This window comes from Lissotriton vulgaris, chromosome 4_1 (assembly GCF_964263255.1).
Source record: "Lissotriton vulgaris chromosome 4_1, aLisVul1.2, whole genome shotgun sequence".
In the NCBI taxonomy this organism is placed as follows: domain Eukaryota; kingdom Metazoa; phylum Chordata; class Amphibia; order Caudata; family Salamandridae; genus Lissotriton; species Lissotriton vulgaris.
This window is the reverse complement of record NC_141691.1, coordinates 1,452,474,177-1,452,495,878: the sequence shown is the minus strand read 5'-3', so window position 1 is coordinate 1,452,495,878 and position 21,702 is coordinate 1,452,474,177. Positions and strand designations below refer to the sequence as shown.

At 45.4% G+C, this 21,702-nt stretch overlaps 1 protein-coding gene across 1 annotated transcript in view; it reads right to left on the bottom strand.

Moving 5' to 3' along the window:
- LOC147724096 (desmoglein-2-like) overlaps positions 1-21,702 on the bottom strand; it is a 396,529-nt gene that overhangs the window by 103,848 nt on the left and 270,979 nt on the right. The gene's annotated exons all lie outside the window — the stretch shown is intronic.

Below are 21,702 nucleotides of genomic sequence, written 5' to 3'. Positions count from 1 at the left end.
CTGTAGATTCTTTCTCCTGTCCAGGCCTCTTTGCAGTAAAAAGGTGTCATTGAGTGTTTATGGAGGGGACAAGGTGCTAACTGTGTGATGTCATCAGGAAACAGTAAAGATGGAAAACTGGGAGTCTCATTAGTAACAGATGCAACTGATATTGACAGTGAACGCTCTTCAACTATTTGGCAATGCGTCACAAAATCGTCGAGGGGCGTTCACGGTCTATAATTTTGCTATTATCAAGGTAATGATACTAATACCCCCATGTCATACTACCCATGCAATTGTAGTTAAACTGGGTATTTATAGCCATTTTTCTATCTCATTGTTACAGATTAATTTCTGTCCATTCCTAGAGCCTTTATCAAGAGTCTCTATCAATCGTCTCCTCTATCACCTTATCAGCTTGATGGTGGATAAATTAAGGTACTTAGTTTAATTTGTTTTGATTAAATGGCCCTAACGACATAGCACATCAGATTTGTGTTACTTATAGTCACTGAAATACTTACAGATTCGCCCTGAAGTAAAGTACGGATGTTAACAGAATCCCAGGCAAAAGATACTCTAAGGACCTCTCGTTTTAGGTATGTCTGCATCTCAAGTTACTATACTTTAGTGTAACCTGGTTATGAAAATGTTCACTCCACATGGAGTAACTGTTCTGTAATTCATATAACAAGGTATTCATGAATCCTCTTAAATTGATATTGAACAGATTTAATATATTAGCATCAATGACCAATTCAATAAGTTTGGTTCAACTTAGTGGACTTGTAGGCTACTCCACAACAAGGATATTTTTTCTGCACATGTTCAGAGTATTCAAAATGAATTTTTCTTACTAATTCACTGTAAATAATTTTTACTGTCATGTTGTTGTCTGTTATATCTATGTATTGTTAAATGTAATTCGAGTATAATGTTTGATGTTTATGTGTATAGTGCGGCATTGAATTTTGATTTAGATCTCATATGTCACAGTTTAAAAGGTTTTATTTTATCTCTTAATAGGGAGTTACAATATCAATTTTTTCTGTCCTGATGATGGTCTTAAAGAGTTGTCCATAAAGACCGAAACGTCGACTTTCAGCCTTATCCAAAGAAGAATTTATACATCTACATTTTGGATAGGTTCTTTACAGGCTTTACAGAGAATTTGATTTGGTTTCATATATACTTCTCCTGTATCCCTGTTTTTTACATATATATATATCTGTATTGTATTTTTCTCTTAGGACTCATTTTTTTGATAAAATCTATTACTTTGCCTATACACTTGTCTATTGGTTATTGTCCAAATGTTGAGTATTGTTATGTTTGTTTAGTTTGAATTATATGTTTATTTATATGATCTGTTGGAACTAAACTCACTCAGGACGATTAATTTACCTGAAACCAATTCATTTTTAAAGTTACTTAAATCCATTTTTCCAGTAAACTCCCTTGGAGGCAAATTTACCCATCCTATTATTTTCTACCCAAGCCCCAAAGGGTATATTGGGTCGCTCACTGTATTCAAACACACTCTCTTTTAGAGTGGCAACCTCTTTTCAGGGGCAATTTTTTTCCTACTGCAAGTATTACGCTTTGTTTTTTCACTTTGCTGACCCTGGCTGTTCCATCCAGTAAACTATCTGGGTAGTAGCTGAAAAAATCACACAGTGAGGAATGAGCTTTATTTTAAAATATTATGTTTGTTACCACAGGGTATTCCAGAGTCGCTCACTGTTCATGGCTGGTCGAGTGTTGCACATTCATAGAACTTTTGGGCCTACTCTGAACGTACCACCCTTTAGTCTAGGTTTGGTTTCCTCCACTAAATTAGTTCTCTCTGTAGCCATGTGCAAATACTGTCCTGCTCGGCCCACTCCATTGCTTCGTTATAATGCCTGTGGAACAAAGTCAAATAGCTGAACGGTGATTTAATGTGTTGTGCTGTTTATCTTTCTCTTTTCTATGTGTATGCAGCAATGTCACGATAGTGACTCTTATGCAGTAAGTCTATCTTTACATTGAGACAAGACTGCGATCTACAAGCGTACCTCCAAGGAGACAAAGTGGTTTGAACTCTCAATCCATACTTACTGGATTCTGCTGCCAAATGTCATGCAGGAAGAACTAGAGTGCAATGGGAACATCCATCTGTAAGCACATGACCCTTTAACGGGTAACGTGTCTGTTAGTGCACGTAAATTCACTATGTCATTTTCTACGAAAACGTAAAAAGACCTCATTGTGCACTGCATATGTTCATTCATAGCGTCTGTGTGTTTAGTCAATCACAGAAAAGAGAGGGTGCATGCTAAAGGAAAGGCAGGAGGTAGCTGGGCAGAGCGACGCTTGGGAAGGACCGCTGGCTCCACGGCGCGGAGTGACGGCATCGTGCCAAATCGCAGCAATTTCCTACAGCAAATAATCCAACAAAAACACGCTTCGATCGGGGAAGACGACCGTAACCTCAAATGAGCAAAGCAACAAAGGCGACTCGTTAAGGAGTGTTGAGGCGTGCTGTTTGAAAGCGCGAGATAAGCCACGGCAAGCAAGGGGGAATATAAACCTATTCCTCAGCCGTTCCGAAGGATGCCTGACTCAGCTAGCATGGAATCCCTAATTTAGCTGCTTGGATGTGCGTAGATGTCAGAGCAACCCGAGTCATTATCAAGTGCAGCAAGCAGATAATTATGGCTTTATAAATCAAAGAGGGTGAGTTTATAACTCCAGGCTGGAAAACAAAATGACCATAGGATTGTCAGACATGATTAAAAGGCTCGCCTCTAGTCCCATCCCCTCATCGTCTCACATGCGAGCACACAACGAGTGTAGGCCCGCTGGAGCCAAGTTCAGGTTTGAACTCAGATAATCCATAAAACGGACATGTTCTTGAGCATGCTTTCCACTTTCTCAGCAGACGCGCCCCTGAGATGAAGACACTGCTACTTCAACAGCTCCCTGGGTACCAGATGGTGCGAGCACCCGCCTCCTGTGGTACGAAGTCAATTCTCGAGGAGTCGTGAAGCAGCGAGTGCTTCCACTACAACACACAGCTGCAAGCCAAGGAACAATTTCACAAGGTCTTCGGCATGTCTTTGTGCGCAAGCGGTCAACGCAGCATCTGCAGACATGATGAACTTGAAAAAAATGTTTGAATGCAAGCGGCCCCTTCTCAAACAGGATCCTTAAACAAGCAGCAGCTGAGCTCACCATTGAGCGCCGCCTCCGCCAGCAGGACACAGCCTTTAAAGGGCCAGAGAGAAAGAGGAGAGGTCGCCGTCGCTCCACTCGGGATTATGCTTGACAGCAGCCCGTACCTGCGGTGCCATGCGCGAGCAAGGTGGGCAGGGCCTAATGAACAGGGTGGACACCAACAAATGCCGCAAATGCTTCATAAAAAGCCAGAGCAAGGAACTCAAAATATGCAGTCAGGGTTGACGGGCCTAATGCCGACAGGGCGGACACCAATCCCGCTTCCAGAGAAGCCGGACAGAAAAGCAACGACAATAGTTCTCGCCAAGGCAAAGCAGCGCATGCGCTGCAGCACAGGCAAGATATAAAAATAAAACACCTATTTTGCAGTCAGCATTTCTGTGGAGTCCAAGGATCAGGGAGATCGAGCTGCTGAGCGAAGGTGACCTTTATTAACACAGTGAAGGACATCGGGGTGACGTGCAGCTCAGTGCCACTGTACTCTTGGTAGGCAATGGCCTGGGAGAAAACCTGGTGGCATGCATCTGCACAAGTCAACCAGCTGGCTCTCGACAGAGGGTGAGGCAAACAGTTTATAGGGTGCTCCGATTACAGTGATTGGAGAAAATATTTTTGGGATGGTGCAGCAGGTTGGCAAGGAAGTGGCGTAAGGGAAGTGTATGGTGGTATATTGCCTTGTAGGGTCGGCATTTGACATGGGCGAGCTGGGCACAGGTCCAGGGCGCCAACATTTAGAGGGTCGCATTTACCTGTATGCATAAAGGTCTTGAATGCAGCAGTCTCCCTCTGAGCTGGCTTTATTGATTCTGCCTAAACTGTTTTTAGTCTTTTTTTTCTTCCTTAATGCTGTATGCATTGTGTTTAACACCGGTCAATCCCTGCAATTAATTTCCCACTCACCATCCAACATTCTCACACCCCATGACTTACCAACTTGTCAATAGCGTTAAGCAGGTAATATGTGAGTCATTAAGATGGTTGGGGGAGGAGCAGAAATGTTTGTGTTCAGAGGCCAGTCACTGCTGTGACCTGGGAACAGAAAACGAAGCCTCCTGTTGCTTCTCGGCTTATTGAATTGTAGCAGCCTGTGCACCAAATTTGTTTCCACCCTGGACGCATTCTGAGCAAAGACAGGCTCTGCAGCCTTGTATCTTATAGAAAGTGTAGTGTATATGGCAGGAAAGAGGGTGACATTTGCCAAATGAGGATGAGTTGACAGGCATGCAACTGTCCTCTTGCCTGCTCTTCCTTTCTCGTCGTTACACCTCCTTTTCGAGCTTTCTTTGATGTGCGTTGAGTGTGCTGTGTTGGCATATGGGCACCACCCTCCCTCACCACCAACACAACTAAATAGCGTTTCACTGCATTGTGGTGATGAGTTTTTCCAGGGGTCGAATGGTACGACGGGGGAAAGATGGTTCTGTTTCTGAGCTTGGTGATAGGAGGACGGGGAAAGAAGAGAGAGGGTCTGGATGATGGGGTCCAGTTCAGAATCAACTGGGGAAGGTTTCTGAAGGAACCTTTTCACTGCCTCAAAGGTCATCAGTAGACGTGAAATCACAGGGATTACATTTCAGTACCAAGTAAAAAAGTGGCTGATGAGTCGGTGTCCATCCCATCAAAGTGCCTGCACGGAACTCTATGTCCGTTTTCTGATTATGCCTGATTATCAAAGGCTGGATCAACTCTGAGTGTATTTTGATCGTACTTGGATGTGGTCACCACAAAAAAGTCTAGAATGCTTCACTAAAGGAACCTGGAATCACTGCCAGAATCCCAGACTGTTAGAAAGCAATTTCTATGCACTAGGCACAGCGTGTACCACCATGATCTGTCATCTAACGTGAAGTCGGCTTTAGATCAGCTGCTCTACAATCAATATGTTGGCTGCAGAATGTTTTCCACAAACATATGCTATGGTTAAAAAGACATCCTTCCTTGATGCATATATAGATTGTGCCCACATCTCAAAGCAGACTCATGATGTGGGATGTACTAATTACATGGGTTTAATATCTTTACTTACAGAAAGAATGTTCCCTCACAGCTTCCCTAACCTGGAACTATAATTTCTTCCACTGTGGTGAGCACCACTGTGTACTTCACAAGGTTTTTATTGCATGCTAGGGTCCGCTGTTGATCTAATAGGGGGAAACCAGGCCCCTGGAAGGTGTCCCACTATCAAGTCTGTCCTAATTTGACCATGATACTGCAGGAAGCTGGCTCTTGATATGATATACCAAAAAGAGGTATACTGTGCAGAGAGTCCAGGTATTCCCTGTCTAGTGGAGAGGGGTTTACTCTAGCAATCACAAGGTGCTCTTTTAAGGGGTTGTGCGATTGAGCAGTGTAAGACTTATCAGAAAGGAGTGTTAGACATCTGAAACCACACACAATAGTCAATAGATTATGCATACAATTCAATAAAGAGAACTAACCAATTTATAAAAATTACAAATATCTTTATATATGTTTAGGCACCAGTACCAATTTTTACGTTTTTAAAAGTCGACAGTTAGTGCAATTTTCAGTGCCTGCAATGTTAACCCACGGATGGAAAAACAAGTACGGCATACAGGTAGAATACAGCGACTTACAAAACCAATCTCCTGGACATAAAGTGAGTATGGTGCAAGGTCCAAGGCAGCCGCAGCAGGTCACCTCCAGTGGCACTAGGGCAACTGGGTGCAGTGGAGCAATACTGAATCAGGTGCCCAATGATAGCCTATGGGATTAGTCTTCTTGAAAAGAGGCTGCAGGCTTTGACTAGGAGGCCAGTCGGGCTAAACCAATCAGATGGTTCAATTCTTGCAATGCTAGGGGACGTGGTGACACCTGTGGTCTCTTCTCCTCTGGCCACAGTGGCTGGGTGCAGAGGGTCTTTGATGTGCTGAATTTCGTCGTCCGGTTGAGGGGGCTTGCAAACAGAGGCTGCAGGCAACGTCCGGAACTTTAAGAGGGGGAAAAAACAAAATGGACTGTCTCTTGAGGGCTGGTGGGGGAGAGGGAACGGGGACTCTGATGCAGCAGGACCGGATTTTGGGGGTCCTGGCAGTTCTTGTTGGGGTGCTTGCAGGTGAAGGAGAGCAGCTAAGCGGCTCCACAGGAGTCCCTGGGTCATTACTGAAGGAAGGCAATCCTCCCAGGATTTGGAGGCACAACAGCTTGCAGGGCGGGATGAATTTTGGTGCAATTAGATGGGGAACAGGGCAGGGCTGGTGGCAAGTCATTTGCGGTTCTTCAGTCTTTGCTTTTGCGGGTCTTCTATATCCTCTTCCTTCGTAGGTCAGCAGGCTCTGCTCTTCTGGTGGCAGGGGCATTCCTAAATACGAACTTTAAAGGAGTTAGGGGAGTGTAGAGTAGTACCTAATGGGATACCTACTCCTAGGGTCACTACGGCCCCCTATAGGACCACTTCCTGTGGGAAGTGGGCATAACCCTGTCCAAGTCCCTAAGTTTACCATTACCAAGATGGTTAACTTTGAAAAGTCGCCTCCACTTTATGTAGCCCACCTTAGGGGTGGTACTAGCTTGGAGGTGGACATGCCTATCTGACTAGCTAATTTTCCCACCTGTCCACGTACCAAAGGGACAAAAGAGGGTGGCTTCCTCTCCTGCGAGGGAAGCCAGGTCGAATAACAAAAGCGGTGGGCTCTTTGAAGCTCCCCTGCCTTGGAATGCTGATCTGCAGGCCATCTGAGGGAGGGGGTGAAAAATACCTTCAGCCTGAGCAGACTGTTTGTTACCTCCTGAGAGCAAAGGCACTCACTTGTGGGGATCAGAAACCTATCTCTGGTGGCAGGCTCACCAGTAGCTTGTAGGTTTTTCAGGAGGCACCTCTAAGGTGCCCTCTGTGTGTATGTATTAAAAAAATCCAACACTGGCATCATTGTGGGATTATTAATTGGAGATATTTGACATCAAACATCCCTATTTTCAGTTAAGCCATCATGAAGCTGGGGAACTCGTTTTTACCAGTGTCCAGCACATGTACTTAAAATGGCTTTGCTGTTCAATTGTACTTGCAGCAATAGAGCTGACCAGCACAAGGGCATATCTGCTTATCCAGATATGTCCTCACATGTAGAATAGTGCACCCAGCCTTAGGGCTGCAAGGCCTGCTGTAGTGACTTACTTATACTGCATGCAGTGTGTGTGGGCAGTGCACACAGGAATGTGTGCCATTTCGCGTTTTCAATTTTGTCTCCAACAAGACACGTAGCCTGCAGTGACAGTCTGTATGTGCTTGGTGAGGGTCCTATAGGGTGGCACAATTTGTGCTGCGACCCTTAAGGACCCTCTTCGCCCTACGTACCAGGGGTACCATTTACTAGGAACTGACAGGGGGTGGTAAAGTTATTGCCAATTGGGGGTACAATTGCACAGTTCTGGGAAATAGATTAGGCACTGGGGACCTGGTTAGCAGGAACCCAGTGCACTTACAGTCAAAATCACATCAAATACCAGGGTAAAAGTGGAGGAGACCATGTAAAAAAAAGGATAAATTTCCTAAAAACATCATGATATGGGTGGGAACATCGACAAAATACAACAAACAAACTTGCTTGATCTAAACTGGATTTAAATGTGGGTAACTTTTGCCTCCTGTACTATAAGAATATCCATCAGTTGCTTGTTTGTGAAGCACACAACTCTGGATTATCTCCAACATTCCGGAATCTTCTTTCTTTGTGGTGCTCTTCTTTCTTCACTTCAGACACAGTGCCTTGTATATATTTGTTCATCCTACTAACAGGCTATCTGACTCATCCCAAACCTCTTTACTATGAACTCCCAAATAACCCTTTCATAACTCTTCCCCCCTCAATCCCTCCTTTATCCTATATATCCATCTAATAGACTCACATTTGTACTACTCCCACCACTCCCAATAACAATTTATATTACCCTATACTAATACACCTTTGTATTTCGGTGTAGAATGCTACTTGCTGAAATGTGCTTCAATGCCTTGTCAGGGGTAGTAAGAGCTATATAAATACAATTACCAAGTCGAATAGTAGATTGTATAAAAGAAGAAAACAATGAAAGAACAAGGCATAAAATGCAGCAAGAGAAAATGTTTCAACTTCAAATTATGCAGAAAGGGTTGGAAACAAGACTTAACAAGCTCCTAATGCTCTTTAATAAAAGTAATCAGTGAAGCATAATGGCTAATGTGAACTAGGAAATCTTTACAAACCAGAGATGCCACCACAGAGAAGGCTTAGACAGAAGGCTTAGAGTGGTAAAGCCTGGAATGGACAATATCCTCTCTTCATTTATGTGATCAGAATATTTTATCATCCGTCACACCTCTCCCCCAGAACTGATACTACAGTGCAGTGATAGGCAAGATGGCGGTCGGAAGAGGCCGTAGCTCGCACCGTTCTGAGAGCCCAGTGGCAGATAAAGCTTAAATTTATGCTGTGGTGGACATGTTAATTCACAGGTCCGACTATATTGGACTAACGGAATGCTAAAAGAATGCTAGCCGAGAAGTAAAGACAGAGGAGAGAACTGGGAGAGAACTATGCGATCAGACATTACCTACAGCGTCCTGACTCCGCAGACTTCGCAGGGGCGATATCTCCAGATGGTGGCGGCTTGCATTGGTCTGACGGTGCTTAGCTTCCGTAATCTTCGGAATATATTCCTGGCGCTTACAGGTCATTTTGTGATCTCTGCTTCAGCGCCCCAGGGTCAGTATACCTGCAGTAATAGTGGAGGTGGTGAGACGGCTTCCTGCTCAGCAACGAATCCCACGGATTCAGCGCCGGTGCAGGTGGAGCCACTAGCGGACGGAGAGGCCGCGGACTCTGGGGGTGATCACAGAGAGCACACAGAGCACGGTGAACACTGTGAGCACGGAAATGTCCCAAAAATCCGCAGCAGTATCGGCAAAAGCAAGGCTCGCTCTGAAGACCCCTCCTGTGGTGAGATCACCGGTAGCAGAAGGAAACTATTTGGCAGCTACACCAACACGGGAACAAAGAGGAGAAGGTACCGGTGCAGGAAACAAGTCATTATCTGAGAAGAAGAAGGGAGGAACAACAACAAGACCAACTGGTCCCATGGTAGTGGATCTCCTGAGAGGCAATGGCAGCAAAGCGCCAGAGGCAGCAGCAGCTGAGACCAGAGGGGGGAAGAATACAAAGCAGATACTGAACACACAGGCACGCAGAAGGGCCTCTGAGCCCGACTCACAAAGCGAACATGTATCCCTTGTTAAAAAAGGTGGGGGTGGACCTGAAATAACACTAAGCGATGACGAGGCTAGGGCTCACCCCACGGATGCTATTATTATTGAAGATAACACCACTAAGAGCAGATGATGCTGAGAAAGTAGTTAATGTTGATAATGCGGCCAACACTGTTACTGAGGCTCCACTTCATACAATACCGCAAGTAGAGGCCGAGACTGAGGAGGGAGGACTATGTGGCGGGGGAAACCCCGAGAAGGAGCTGGATTTCTATTCTGTCTCAGATGGGGGAGCGGGGGAAGTGGTCTGATGAGGTTACAGACAGTAGTAACCCAGAGGCAATTGACAGCGAGCTAGAACTGGAGCTTAGAGGGCGGAAAATCCGGGACTATCCAGAGAAGGAAAACATGACTATACCCCCTCGGTCCAACTTACAGGCACCCCAGAGATGGGAGTGGAGGGAGGTGAGACAACTGTTGCTGCACCAACAATAGAGACTATCATGCAGGCGATAGCTGCTCACCGTGAGGAGACCCGACAGGACGGCTGGAAGGCTCAGGCGGCAATGAGGAAACCACAAGGAGTGGTACGAAAGCGGTCCAAAACGTGTAGCACATTCAGGGAGCAGATGACTGATTTGGAAACACGGGTCTGTACCGCAGAGTCAGACTTGGCAAGTACCCAGGAAATGGCCAAATCGCAGTAAGCACAGATAACTGATATCCAGTGGAAACTGGAAGAACATGAGAACCGCCAACCGCGGAATAACTTAAGTGTTCTGGGTTTTCCTGAGGGGGTGGAGGCGGAGGATGCCAGCAGATATGTCATTGATTTATTTAGAGGATCGCTCCCTGAACTCACGGACTGGAACTGGTCATTAGTAATTCAGCAGGCGCATAGGGTACCTTTTGTGCACAAGCAGCCAGCCAGAGTAGGGTCTTTCCCACGAGCTATATTGGTTTACTTCGGCAGCTTCCTGCTATGACAAGCAGTGTTTGAGAAGGCAAGGCCCAAGGCAATATGTACTAGGAATGGGGTCTCATATTTTGTCCGTTCTGACTTCTGCCATACTACTGTTGAAAGACGGTGGAGGCTGAGGCAGATTATCAAACCATTCCAGGATAAAAAGGCTCAGGGGTTTTTGAACAATCCTGCAAAATTAAATATTAACTGGAATGGGCAAACACACTTTTTCTGTCCGAGATAAAAGCCAAGGAATTCCTGGACAGCCTAACATGAGAAGGGTCGGAAAAGATTGAAAATAGAAATTGATGCCTTCTTTTGCACTTTGTTCTTGGGGGTTCCCTCTCTTTAATTTATCTTCCTTTGCCTCTTGTTCTCCCTTTCTTCTCCTTTGAAGGCAAACTAATTGAGGTATCAAGGAAGGTCATCTATTGTAGCTACACAGCATTGTTTGAATTAAAATGGGTTAATTACAGGCACTCTGGCTGGTGCGATGCACTCACACACAGACATTTGTGTGGGTGTCTCTCGGAAGTGATGTGGGTATTGGGGAGGTGTGGGGTTGGTGGGGGACAAGGGGTACATTTGGGAAAAAACACAGAAGAAATCAGTAAAAGTGGACAGTTGAAAGACAGATATATAACTCACAAAAGTGGTTTAAATGGGAAAATGCTACAGAAAATTAATGGGAAATGACCAGTACGAGTACTAGAGATGGCTGGAACTGTCAGCACTGTTTTAAAATGGGGAGAATAAATATCTGTTCAATAAATGTGGCAGGACTTAATGTAGCTAAAAGGGGTAAACTGGGGGAGTTGGCAAAATTAAATACATTTGACATCATTTGTCTCCAAGAGACCCATCTCCCCTGGGACAAAGGCATCTGATGGTGACACAGGGGCATAACCTATTGGTAGCCACATCACAAACTTCGAATATTCGAGGAGTAGCTATTCTGGACAAACATTCTTGGGCCCAGTCAAGCATAAGGCAGCAGATAAGCTTGGCAGGTGGGCCACAGCTGAACTAGGACTGAGCCTCACTATATGTTCAATCTATGGGTCAAACTAAGACGATCCCCCCATTTTCGAGGGCCTTGAGGTAGAATTGGCAGCATGGCCTACACCCCTCATTCTATGTGGAAATTTGAATGTTGCTATAGATCCATTACGTGGTGTTAATAACCAAGGGAGGTATCAATGGCGGAAACCAAGGGTATATAGGGCACTTACATCACTTATAAAGAGTCATGGATTAGTGGACATGTGGAAGCCCCAAAAAAAATTCTGAGTTTGGGTAGCACTTATTCGTTTTCACATAGGAAATATGTTAGGATAGATAACTTCTTTACTACAACAGACCTCCTCAATAAGGCTAATATAAAAATCCTACCGAAGGTTATATCGGATCACAATCCATTAGTTCTAGGGGTGGAAGTCTTAGATGGCATTAAAAATATGGGAAAATGGACTTTAGATAAAAAGTTATTAGTCAACAGGGAATACGTCGAGCATATTAGAAAATGGGTAATCGACTACTTTGATATCAACAGGTATAGTGCCTCAAGAATAATAGTTTGGGACGCGTTTAAAGCAGGTGTGAGGGGAGAAACTATTAGCTATGTTGCTGAAACTCGAGCTCAACGTAGGCTGAAAAATCAGAAACTAATGCGAAGGTTGAAGGTAGCAGAGGATGAGCACTCACTTTTAATTAGGCAGGGGAGAGAGACAATGCAGAGTCAGGTACAGATACAGACTCTTAAGGCAGAGCTTAATGGGTTGCTTGCACAAAAAGCAGCAGAGGAGTTCCAGTCCCACCGTAACAACTCATACCAGAGCGGAGAGTTAGTTGGGAAGAGACTAGCCCTTCGCACCAGGCAAAAGTCAGTGCAGAACCAAATCTTAGCTATTAATAGGGGGGCGTGGAATATACTGATCCGGATGGCATAGTTAAAACTTTCCAAGATTACTATCAAGTGTTATATTCTGAAGAAGCTGGTACGGAGGAAAATATTACATTAGATGATATCAGACAGTTGATGACAAAAGAAGACCTGGGGGAAGTTTTAAATGAGATCTAAAGGAATAAATGGAATCAGATCTCACAAGAGGAAACTGAAATAGCAGTACAGAGTCTGGCCACAGGAAAGGCCACAGGCCCGACCAAATACCTCTTGAGCTATACAAAATATTGGCCAAGACAATAATACCCCTCTTGTTAGATCTGTTTAAAGGGATCCAATACAATGGAAATATTCCAGAGTCATGGAAAGAAACCAGAATTGTTGTCTTTCGGAAAAAGGGGAAACCTCCAGACAACCCAGGGTCATAGAGACGCCAAAGTAATTGCTGCTGCTGATCAGGGAGCCTCGTGGACTATCCCTGCAACGTTCCTGCTGCTGGGCTGACCCTTTGACCCTTTGCCTCACAACTCGCGGAACCCGCTGCGCGGGTCCCGCATCGCCCGTTTTTCTGGACTGGGCTGGCTCGCTGAGGTGAAGAGCTTTGGCGGCGCGCTGTGTGCCTCATTGGGTGGAAGGAGAGAACACTCTGCCCGGGCTGCGAGCACCAGGTGAGGGACAGGGACTCCATTTCCCAGGAGTCCCTGTGTAGCCATCCCCTGCACCTGGACGCTCTCCCGGGTAGCCCCGCCCCCGACCGCCGGACTAAAAGCTGCCGCTTACCGGAGCCAGGTGGGAGACGCCAAAGTAATTGCTGCTGCTGATCAGGGAGCCTCGTGGACTATCCCTGCAACGTTCCTGCTGCTGGGCTGACCCTTTGACCCTTTGCCTCACAACTCGCGGAACCCGCTGCGCGGGTCCCGCATCGCCCGTTTTTCTGGACTGGGCTGCCTTGCTGAGGTGAAGAGCTTTGGCGGCGCGCTGTGTGCCTCATTGGGTGGAAGGAGAGAACACTCTGCCCGGGCTGCGAGCACCAGGTGAGGGACAGGGACTCCATTTCCCAGGAGTCCCTGTGTAGCCATCCCCTGCACCTGGACGCTCTCCCGGGTAGCCCCGCCCCCGACCGCCGGACTAAAAGCTGCCGCTTACCGGAGCCAGGTGGGAGACGCCAAAGTAATTGCTGCTGCTGATCAGGGAGCCTCGTGGACTATCCCTGCAACGTTCCTGCTGCTGGGCTGACCCTTTGACCCTTTGCCTCACAACTCGCGGAACCCGCTGCGCGGGTCCCGCATCGCCCGTTTTTCTGGACTGGGCTGCCTCGCTGAGGTGAAGAGCTTTGGCGGCGCGCTGTGTGCCTCATTGGGTGGAAGGAGAGAACACTCTGCCCGGGCTGCGAGCACCAGGTGAGGGACAGGGACTCCATTTCCCAGGAGTCCCTGTGTAGCCATCCCCTGCACCTGGACGCTCTCCCGGGTAGCCCCGCCCCCAACCGCCTCCTGTCCTCATTAGCAACTGCTGACACCCGCTACGCGGGACGCGTGCGGGACGCCCGGGGCTAAGCCCGGGCAAAGGGCGGGCCCTCTGTGGCCCTCAGAGGCCTGAGGAGCCTGGTCTGGGCCACACCCTTTGTCATCTGTTTGCCATTCTACGGACCAACGGACCTACCACATAATTGTAAGTTCGCTCGTTGTTAATTTTGTCATTTTCACTGGGACCAACATTAGAGACCAGTTTTCTACTGCTTACACGTAACCCCGGCCGCCTTGTACTGTAATTGTATTATTTTTGGCCGGTAATGAACTGTCGAGAGACTAGAAGCATGGCAGCTGCTGGAGCCAAAAAACTGACGGGTACCCTCGACTATTTCATCGTTCGGACCCATGCCTTAATAGATGAGGGGATTATTTTAATGGACAGAAGGGTGTCTCAAGATTTGGCATTGGCCAGGAGATCCTCTTTAGGCCTCATAGCTCAAGCCTGTACTCCACATGCAGTCACAAACCCAAACACCTTAGCTATCGTACACAATGAGGGGGCTCATGATGATATTAGCTCGCAAGAAGGTTTGGAGGCAACACCTAATCTTGCTTTGTTAGCTGAGAGTGGTACATTAAATGAGTCCGAAGATGTTTCTGTGGAAAATGTACTTGAAAGGGGCTTGAAAGAAGGAGCAATTCCTAAAAAAAAGTCCAAACCTGTCGCACGTAAGCGAAAGAAAGCTTTGATCACTCAGAACTTAGATCAGACTACCTCAGACTTGGTGCCCCCAAACTCTAACAGTGCCCTGGTGGCCAATACCGCTGACATTGATGGAGCTAAACAAACTAATGTGGGGCTGCCGTTAAGCTTACCAGATGACACAGTCATAGATAGCAGTCTAGAGGAAATATTGGATCTAGGTGGCGAAGTAGATAATCATGTCAGAAGTGAGGAGGATAGGAATAGTTTAAACATGGCAAATAATAACATCTTTCAAATGTTAAAAATCCTGCTTGAACCAATTGAAGCTAGGTTGCGTTGCTTAGAAACCATCTTAAAAAATATCCACAAAGATATAAGCGCTCCTAGTTTCAGCCTGGATAACAAGATACCCCCCGTAAAAAAGGCCATGAATAAGCCTCCTTTGGTTGACAAAAATACCCCTTCCCTTAAAAAAAATGCGCCAACTAATCCCACCAATTCCATCATCACTGGGGGCATTTCCTCAAAAACTCCTGACACAAAACTAGTTTCTAATCCTGTCAAACCCAAGGTTACCTCTCAGGTTAAGTTTAAAGAACCTACACCTCCGACCCCTAATTTGGATCAGACCCCAAAGGAAAAGAGAGAATCACGGAGAAACATCCACCTTCCCCCGGATGCATGCTCCTATGTAGTTATTCTGACCGGGGTCACTGAACTTGGGCCAACTGAAACGGAGTCCTACCAAACCCTAAAAAATAAGGTGTGCCACTGGCTGTCTAAAAACTTCCCATTACCGCCTGGCATGCCTAGTAACATCTTAATGGTGGAGAGAACTCCTTGGGTGGGAGGCAATAGGAAAAACCTACAAGGTGACTGCGTGGTGGTTACCTTTGAGCACCCACAAGTAGTAAACTACATCTGTGCCGGTACACCGCGCCATCAGGCGAGCACGGTCACGGCCAGGCCTCTCTCCTACTTTTATGTTCAAGGGAACCAACCCGATAAAAGATGGAGTTGGTTAAAGGGCCCTCAGGATTCCAACTATAGACGAAGGTTTAATCCCCCCTGGGAGGCTCAATCACGTGGCTGGGAGGAGGGGGGTGAAGATGGGTGGACCGTGGTCAGGAGAAGAAGAGCTGGACCTTTTCAGGGTGGTTTTTTCGCTGGCCCCCAAAATAAACATCCATATCATGACTATCATCACGTAAATGGGCAGGAAAATTATTTTAATGTCCCAACGTTCAATCACTACGATCACCCGTCCTTTATGGACTGGGTAGATTGACAAACATTGGGTCACTACGCCACACAATCTCTAACTGCCCTACACACCACCTCACAGAGTAGTCACTCCCCACAACATCCAAATCCTGACCCAAGTACTGAGCGAACGTCTACCACAGAACAGGTCATGGAGGGGGGGACAGATTTGTCTGCAATTGATGGGAGTAAAGGAGGCAGGCAGGGGATCGCAATGGCCACATGGAACATAGCGGGCCTCAGGAACAAAATCGATGACCCTCATTGGAGAGACCTTATAGGCACCATGGACATTATCGCTATGCAGGAAACGTGGGTGACTGAAAACTTGCTTACATTGGATGGATACACCACCTTCTTCCTCCCAGCTGTTAATTCAATGAGAGGGCGGGCTAGAGGTGGCCTGGTCACCTTGATATCCGCAAAAATCTCAGGCACCTATAAAGAAATTCCCACTGGTAGCCCTTACTGCCTTGCAGTTTTAATTACACACAGGAGTTCTAACGCTGTATTACTAGTGAATTTTTATAACTCTTTCGATAGAGTACACTCAATTGATAATTTGCAGAGGTTAAACTCTTTTTTAATCAAGTTCCAAGAGTCCATGGAGGCCAACTGTATTGTTATTTTACTAGGAGATTTTAATGTCCACGGCTGTCAGGAAGATTGTCCTCCGAACCTTTTGTTTTGTTCCCCAGATGATGAGAATATCCATTTTGAACTCACAGATCAGGGCTGTTTCCTAGAATCTCTGTTAGCTGAAAATGGTTTAATGTTGCCACCTGGGGGGGAAGAGGGCATCCCAACCTTTACGGGCCATGGCAGTGGGTCTACCATTGATTACATTTTTTTGAGCAGTAGTTATAGCAGTCATATTATCTGTTACACCGTTGTAAGGTCCCATTTTAGTGACCACAATCTTGTTGTACTAAAAGTTAGAGATGTATTTGAATTTAATGATACTAGCTTGAGTCTGGTAGATAAATGTGACTTACGACCAACTGACCAGGCCCGTTGAATCAAATGGTGCAAAATAATTCCTGCTGATTTTTTTGGTAATCTGTGTACAAATAGTCAAGAGGATTTTGAACTTTGTTTAAACGACCAGGCGGGGGACACTGAGGTTTTAGAAGCGTATAAGAGGGTATGCGTCAACATCGTGTCTAACCTGACAACACTGTAAAAGGAAAAATCAGGAAAGGGTAGGCTGGTTTGATAGTAAATGTTCTGCTGCTAATCACAAATTAAAACTAGCACTAAAATCAAGCCCCGTAGATAGAAAACTTGTGGCTACCCTCAGGAAAGCTTATAAGACCACCATCGAGAAAAGGCGGCGTGAGATCAGAGAGGATGCTTGGGCTGATCTGACCTCAACTGACGTCCTGAAAAGCAGCACCAAATTTTGGGCCGTGGTTAACCAACCATATTTTGCGGACACATGTAATAGTGAATTAGATTGTGGCATTCAAGAAGACAAATGGCATTCGCACTTTAAATCTGTGTATGAGCAGGAAGCTAACAGGGCTGAGGACACGTCCAGTTTATATCAACTCCCGTATAGCTTAACGGTAGATGAGGAAGAGGTGGGCCTAGCCATTGAAAAAATGACCAGCAACAAGGCTCCTGGGCCGGACGGGGTTCCAGCTGATCTTTTTAAAGTGGATATTTTATTCTGGTCCAAAATTTTAGCTAGAGTTTTTAACAGTATTTTTAAAACAGGTATCCCAGATTCCTGGTCCCAATCTGTAATTGTCCCTATTTTTAAAAAAGGAGACAGGGGGGAACCGGGGAATTACCGCCCCATATCCCTGATAGATTCTGCGGTTAAGGTCATAGGGAGAGTGGTCCTCAGTAAACTTACCGAATGGTTAGAGGAGACTAATACCCTTTCCCCCATACAGTATGGTTTTAGAAAAGGAAGGAGCACCATCGATCAGAGCTTAAACCTACAATTGCTGATCGGAAAATATACTAAAGCAAAGCCTGGATCCCTATTCATTGCCTTTATGGATCTGTCCTCGGCTTTTGACCGAGTGAACAGGTCCAAGTTGTGGGGCCAGCTCCTCAGCATAGGGATCGACCCAAACATCGTGTACTTCCTAGCAGACCTTCATAAGGACCTAACCGCTACTGTTCGTTACGACAGAAAAGGGAATTGCACAGGGAAAATTCATATTACTAATGGTGTCAGGCAGGGCTGCATTCTCGCTCCCCTGTTGTTCACCCTATACATTAATAACCTGGGTGGAACACTGGATTTAGCCTGTAAAGACATACCTAGAGCAGGGAAATATACATTGCCCGCATTACTGTACGCAGACGATGCGGCTCTCATAGCTAGAACCGCTGTGGGTTTGCAAAGTCTGCTGAATTCTTTTTATAATTTTATGATAAATCTGGACCTCAGTATCAACTTTGGTAAATCCCATGTAATGGTGGTTGGACCCCATGTTAAGGCCAAAAAGCACGCCTTGTCTCTACACTGCAATGGCCACAAATTATCTAGAGTCTCTAGATTCCCTTCTCTGGGTGTAGTGTTTGATGATCGCTCCACTTGGCTTCCCCAAATGTTGGAGAAAAAAAAAGGTCTTGGCACGCTCCATATCCGCAGTCCTTGGTTTCTCACGCAAAATTGGGGTGAAGCCTATAGAGGCTGTCCTAAAAGTGTACACCGCCAAATGCATAGCCATTGCCATGTATGGCGCGGACCTGTGGGGTTTCATGCCCGCAAAATCTCTCCAAGTGATTGAAGATAATTTTTTGAAGTCCATTCTTTTTTTACCAAAATCCACAGCAAACTTCATTGTACATCAGGAATGTGGGGTGGATTTTCTGGAGGATCGAATTGCCATGGCTCCCCTCCTGAAATGGATATCTGTGTGGCTCAACCCAGAGCTTGATGTTAATCATGAAATCTTGAAGGATTGCCTTAAACTAGATTACTGGAACAAGATTCCCTGGCTAAAATATGTTGAACAATCTTGTGTTAAGCTGGGCAGGCCTGAGTTGTTCCACAATCCTTCTGCCCTTGTTAAGGCTGATCTGAAGTGGGCAAAGAACACCTTCTTGCTACATAGTGGAATGGACAGAGAAAGCAAGGAGCTGAAAAAACCTTCTGTCAGGTCGCATCAACTGATTGTTTCCTCAGATCACAAACCGGAACTTTACTTGAAAGCTGTAAATAACCCAAGCCATAGGTACCTTCTTACCAAGTTCCGCTTGAACAAGGTTCACTTGCTAATTTGTGGTCGCCCTGGCTGGACCAGGGACTCGGAACTGAGTATATGCAATTGTGACGGTTATTCAATTAAGGACACTGCCCATTTTTTGTTTTTTTGTACCCATTTTAAAACCATTAGGGACAAATTCATTATTCCCCTGTTGAAGGGGAAAGGATTCAGGCAGGTTAAACCAGCGGTATTATATCTCCAGATGCTAACCAATATCTGGGAAATCTATAATGTGGCCACGTTTTTAACTATTGCAATGAGAATGGGCAAAAAGATCAATTGGGTGTAGTACATGTACCAACCACTTTGTGGTGTGTAAAACTGAACTTGGTTTGTTATCCTGTAACGTTTTTAATATTGCTGTATCACTAATTGTAACTTTTTTCTTAAATGATGTATTTTGATCTTTGGACCATTTTTTATATATGTCTGTACTTTTATGGTTTTGAAAATTCGAACCGAATAAAGTATTTCTTGACTGACTGACTGACCAATATCTCTAATCAATACGGACATAAAAATTTACTCCAAGATCATGGCGACTCGGTTAGAAAGGGCCATTGGTCCTCTGGTCTCCCCGTGGCAACATGGATTTATACCAGGGAGGCAAATAACTGACCACGTCCAGAGAGTAATCTCACTGTTTGACCTCATGTCAGAGACGGGGGCCAGATGGCCATGATACTTCTGAACGCCGAGAAGGCGTTTGATCGTGTAACATGGGAATTTTTGTGGGGGATTCTGGAGCTAAGGGGGTTTGGTCAGGGATTTATAAGAGCGATTAGAACAATGTATTGTGAACCAAAATCTCGGATACATGTAATGTGCAAAGAGTCAGGGGAGGTCTTAATCCGCAGGGGAACCCGGCTGGGGTGCCCCTGCTCACCCATTTTATTCGCTCTATATATCAACTCTCTCGTAGAGAAGCTGCTGCGGGCAGTTAAAATCAAACCTCTTCGCACTAGGGGGTATCAGACAAAAATTCTCTCCCACGCTGATGACGTGGCAATTATAACATCAGACCCCAAGGAGGCGCTAGATGAGATTACTATTATAACAGGGAGGTTTGTCAGGCTCTCAGGGTATAGCCTGAATAGGGAAAAAACTATTGAAGTCTGCACAGAGAACGTGGAATTTGAGGATGCAAGGCAAGCAGAATCGGCAGCCTATTTAGGGGTTCGTGTCACGGCAAAAGTGGATAGGATAGTTAAAGCAAATTTTGACCCATTAATTAAAACTATAGCTTTGGAATTAAAGAGGGTCGATGGGCTTCATTTGTCAATCATAGGGAGGGGTAATTTTCTGAAAATGAGCGTTTTTCCGAAAATGTTATACCTGTTCAGGTCAATTCCATTAGTTCTGGATGACACCATACTTAAAAACATCAACTCTATGCTTTCTAATTTTGGGTGGCAGTACGGTAAGATAAGGAGGTCTATGAATTTGCTGATATTGACACAAGCCCGAGGGGGGTTGGCAATCCCAAACATTACTTTATATTACTGGGCAGCTCTGCTACATCAAATATCTTTCTTATTGAAGCTGGATAGAACAGACGGTAGGAGTCTGAGTGAAAGAATCCCTACAATATTTGAATTAGATGTAGGAAAATAAGCAGCGGGGCTCCTCTGAAAACAAGTGGAGCACAGTTACTATAATAAAGTCCGGTTTAAGATCATAAAGAGTGCTTGTTGTATCTGGAAAAAGATATCAAAATTTATGGGAATCCCTAGAGTTACACAATATACGCCCCTATGGCATGGGTCACTCTTTTTGAAGGACACATATGATAGTATGGGACAGGAGTGGGAGAACAAAGGTATAACTACAGTTGGAGAGTTTTACGGTGGAAAACAGCAGCCGAAATTCGGGGATCTACAACAAGAGTTTGGGATACATCCTAATCAGTTTTTTTAATTCGTACAGGTTAGGAGCATCCTTACAGCATATAGTCCCAGGGTGATGATCGGGAAGATTTCCCCGATGGATTTAATCAGAACGAAGTCTTGTAGAATATGGGGGCATATACAATCTTCTATTGGCAGAGATGCCGGATGATTTAGAAAAGAACGAGGCATCATGGGCAGTAAAACTGAACAATCCAGATGTAGACATCTATAGGAGTTTAGAGTTAAATGCGGAAATCTTATTAGCTTCGAATTTAAAAGCGCAGCTATATAAGACTATATTTAACCTGTATTTTACTCCGGCGAAGCTCTTTTCATGGGGGAAAGAGAGGATGATCGGTGTCCTAGGTGTGGGGTGGGCCCGGCCACATTGATACATATGTTTTTCGATTGTGATGAAGACCCTTTTAAAATCTGGGATCGTGGGCTTCTGGAGATCCCTATTTGGTAGCAATCTTGAGTTAACTGCTACATTGGCAGTCCTGGGGTATGACAGCTCTCTCAGTTGCAATACCGAACAAGAATATTGCCTGTTTTGGGCACAGCTATATACCGAATAATACTGGGTGCAAGATGGAAGGGTAAGGAATCTCCCACCATCCAGATGTGGTTAGCCAGACTTTTGGGAGTCTGGAAACAGGAGGCAGCCCTATATGCATGCAGAGGTAGGAAAGCTAGAAGTCGTGGGATAAAAACATGGGCCTGCATTGCAAAGTGGAACGGAGAGGCTGGGTGGGGAGCAATAATGGCAAAATGTACAATAAGCAATAAGGAGTAAAATACGTTTTCTGTATGAATTAAGCATGTAGGTGTCCACTTTTTAAGATATACATCTAAATCAAAGTTGGTTTTCT